Consider the following 4,505-nt stretch of genomic DNA (forward strand, 5'->3'; position numbering starts at 1 on the left):
TGTCACCTTGGAAACCTTTATTCAGTCCAATAGAGTCACTACAAGTTGGCATTCACTAAAAACCAGTAAGTTTGGCTTAGTTTTATATCATATGGCAGTGGGTGGAAGGGGAGAAAATGTGAGTCATGAAAGCAAGATGGGATATATTAAATCAGTACAAGGAACAAGAATTCCCTTGAGGAAGGCAGATTAATCATAAATTGGGAGAAAAAATAGTATGTCCAAGTCAGCACAGCCAGAGGCCTTCACGAAAAGAAAGTGGCTCTGTCCCAGAGCTGAATTTTGGTACAGTATTATCATTACATTTCATATTGAATATCAACTGTTAGTTAATAGCAAGAGATTATCTCCTACTATCAACACATTGAAGGGAAATAGAAACATTCTGGACAATTTACAGTAGAGACTATACAAATTAACCTGTAATCATAATAATCAATAATCATAACATTCAAGGTGGCTATCCGTTTGGATGCTATCTCTTTGAAAAGATACTATCTCAGAACAAACTTTATAAGGAACAAGAAATATATGTTGTTGTTGTTGTTGTTGTTGTTGTTGTTGTTGCTGTGTGCCACTGAGTCTGAATTGAACAATATCTGACCCTTCAAGTAGGTTTTCAGAGTCAGTAAATCACACGGGAGTAGGTTGTCATCCTTCTCCCATGGAGCAGCTGGTGGAGTCAGATGATATGCCTTTGGGATAGCAGTGCAGTTTCTTACCACTAGGCCACCAGAGCTCATTCTATATCATATGGTTCATAATATTGAGGAATTACCATTTCTATGGACTTACTAGCATTTGACAATAGTAAGTAAATAACCCTCATCATACAAATCACATAACCTGGCTTGCTGAAAGTGAGGAGTACTTGAAGCACTTACTGCAGAAGATCAAATACTGAAGCCTTCAATATAGATTGCATTTCAGTGTCAAGAAGACAAAAAATTCTTACCACTGGACATGATGACTGATGGAGAAGAGATTGAGACTGTCAATGACTTCATCTTATTTGAATCCATGATCAATGTACTTTGTACCAGAAATCAGGAGATCAGGAACATATAACAACGGGAAAGTCTGCAGTCAGGTAGCTCTTCAAATCACTAAGAAGCAATGATGTTAGTCTGAGAATTAAGGTGTGCGTGATTCAGACCACGTTATTTTCCAATCAATCTCTATGCTTCTGAAAGCTGGACAAGGAATAAGGGTGACAGAAGAATTGATGCCTCTAAGTTGTGGTGCTTGCTGGAGAAGAGTACTAAATATCTCATAGATTGTACAAAACCATTATTGCAGAATGAGTATGAGGATCCAAGGAGCGGGTAGAAGGAGAGGAATGAAGATGTGTGGAGGGAGGGGGGATTAATCATGGGGTTGTACAATCTGATGGGTGGAGGGATAAGGGAAATTGGAAGAATCTAGTCTGGAAAGCAATGTATTCAAATTTTGTAAATAAACTAATATAATAAATTTTTTAAAAAGAGCAGATATGTCTTGGAGGAGTTGCAGTCTGAGTGCTCCTTGGAGTCAAAGATAAGGTAACTTCATCTCACGTACTTTAGGCATGTTGCTAGAAAAACCTATTCCTTCCAGAAGGGCTTTGTGCTTAGAAAGGTGAGAGGATAGCAAAGAGAGGAAGACCCTCAGCCAGGTGGACTGACAGGCACAGTGATTGTAATGATGGGCTTGTGTGTGTTAGAGATTATGAGGTTGGCACAGGATAGGACAGGGTTCAGATCTGTTATTCATATGGTCGCTGTGAGTCATACTCAACGGAACCTAACAACAACAACATGGACTTATTGGGTATCACAAATTGTTAATGTGTCATACAATTCATTAATATGTTGTCAGCTCAAATCTGCCTTGACATTTTGATGATTTGCTTTCAAAGGCCACAACCCTAAAACCTCTCTGAAAGCTGTTCTCTTACACACAAGGAGTCTTCCTTAGGCTGATTTGACTCTGTAGCAACTTGGTGCATGTAATGTAGCCAAAGGATTGTAAAGTATCCCACAGAGGACTATATGAATTGAGACAAGTCAAGTTTGTAGACAATGAAAGCATGTAATTGTGAAGGATGCCAACCGACATTAACCTAAGGTCATATTGTTGTTGTGTGCCTCTGTGCACAATAGCTCTGAACCCTGCCCATTATCCTGAGCCAATCTCACTGCCTCTAACACATCTACCTGCCACAGTCACAGTGTCAATTCATCTCATCCAGGGTCTTCCTCTCCTGGTCTGTCCCTCCATCCTTCCAAACATGATGTCCTTCTCTAAGGACTGGTCTCTCCTGGCAACATGCCCAAAGTATGTGTGATCTTTACAAACCTTAAGATTACATGGTATGAATTTTTATACTAAGGACACACAAAAGCAAGTGGGAAGGTTTCCTTCAGAATAAAGCCAGCAAGGATTAAGCCTCTGAGAATTCAGGGTGTTCTCCAACCTCAGTGGTTCGCACACGGTCAGATTGCATTGGCCAGCTACCTTAACTGGTTTTTTTAGCTGTGATTTTCAGAGCATTTATCCTTTCATTTTTCTTCTTTCCGTCCTGCTGGTAAATTTATCTAGGATGTTAAGAAGGACTTAAAGTTTCTCAGTTATTACCTCCTTCTCCATCACCAACTCATAGACAAAATTCTGTACTCGTTAAAGATAAAGGACCTATTGTGTACGTTGCATGAACGTTGCCTCAAATTTAATTCTGTCACGGGCATAGGAATATGTGTTTTTGGCGACATCTCCTGGTTAATTGTGGTACTGAAGTGCCAGTGCCCTAACACAATAATGCTCAAGCTTTTTGCTCATAAGGACAATTTTGCCCTCTTAAATTTCATCAAGAACACCAGAGAAATTTTGTGTATGTAGCAATATCTATCACTATGAACAGTAGTGAAAAGGAAAACAGATACAAAGTTAATATTTATTCATTTATTTTTAAAACAAATTAATTGCCTGTGAATAAAATTGTAGCATAATTATATAAACAATGCTACTATTCAAACAGTGAGACTAATTATTCTCATTCAAAAGGAAACTCTTGTAGCCTAGTGGCAAGTAGCTGCGCTGCAATTCAGAAAGCGTGCAGTTCAAATCCCACCAACTACTTGACGGGACACAGAAGAGCACTCTCCTCCTGGGAAATTTACTACCCCTGAAAACCCATTGAGGGGTCAGTCAGCTGTTGGTCACTTCCGACTTGATAGTACAAAACAACAAAAACGTTCAATTAGTGAGACCCCCACCAGAAGGTTGGTCAGCTATGGGTCTATTCCGACTTAATGGTACACAACAAAACAACATTCAAATAATTAGTAAGATTAACGGTATTGTTGCAAGAAGTGTTGGTGGCATAGTTCATAGGGAGTTGCACTGATTACTAAAAGTAGCAACTCTGATGCTTTGAAACCATCAGCAGCACCTCAGAAAGATGAACAATCTCCTACCATTCAATTTACAACCTCCTGGTGAGATTTTGAGAATAGCGCAGACTTTGGACAGTTGGCCAAAAGGGACCAGTCAGTGCTTGGAACAGGACATCATGCTTGGAAGGGTGGAGGGTTGGCTCAGTGACCGGGATAATGCGGGTAGGTGTGTCTGAGACAGTAAAGCTGGCTCAGGATAGTGCAAGCTCAAAGCTGGCTCAGGACAGTGCAGGGTTCAGAGCTATTGTACATAAAGTAGCTATGAGTCACAGGTGACTCAGTGGCACATAACAACAATAAAATATGTGCACCCAGCTCAACATCATTCACATCCAAGACAACAATCAAATCTACCTGTGTTCACAAGTTCTGCTCTCAGCAATGAACTGGACACAGTGATCGCAACAATAGGCTTGAACATAGAAAAGATTGTGAAGATGAAATATATTCAGGCAAGTTTTCCATGTGCTGTTCACAGGATCACTATGAGCCCAGTGGATTTGATGGCACCTAACAACAACCTGATTGCTAAGCAGCTAAGAGGCCATTAGGAAAAGGGAAAAGGTAATACCAAGAACTAGCATGGATTGCTCCACATACATTATGTCACTCTGTTCAAAGCCTAACACACATTAGCATGTGCAAAGCATTTTATATTATTTATAAGGATTAGATAGTACATAACAGGAAAGTTCCATCACAAGAAGATGTTCCTCAAAAGCTGACTGGGCACAGATGTTAACTCTTGCTTGAACACCACACTTTATGTGATGGAAGAGGGGCACATGCCTACTGGAAGTTTCCCCTTAGGAGGCGAGCTCTATGGAAAGCCTGTAAGCTAAGATGGCCCATAAACTTACACTATATGTGGCCCATTCACACCATGGTTAAGGAGACTAAAACATTTTCCCATTCCACCTAATTCATACCCTCATGAGTCATTGTCTTCTTTTTTTAACTTTTTATAGTTTCTATTAGTTCACATACAAAATCCTTATGTTTGTGTTTCATTCATGTACATTAAATTACATATCATTCATAAGGGTTTTTTTACGTATGAAATAAAAATTT

The 4,505-nt window shown here is 39.6% G+C and overlaps 1 pseudogene; it reads left to right on the forward strand.

Moving 5' to 3' along the window:
- LOC102858194 overlaps nucleotides 1–4,505 on the forward strand; it is a 43,624-nt pseudogene that overhangs the window by 11,555 nt on the left and 27,564 nt on the right.

The sequence above is a fragment of the Elephantulus edwardii genome, unplaced genomic scaffold, assembly GCF_000299155.1.
Source record: "Elephantulus edwardii isolate Elephantulus edwardi_28Jun2011 unplaced genomic scaffold, EleEdw1.0 scaffold00320, whole genome shotgun sequence".
Taxonomy (NCBI): domain Eukaryota; kingdom Metazoa; phylum Chordata; class Mammalia; order Macroscelidea; family Macroscelididae; genus Elephantulus; species Elephantulus edwardii.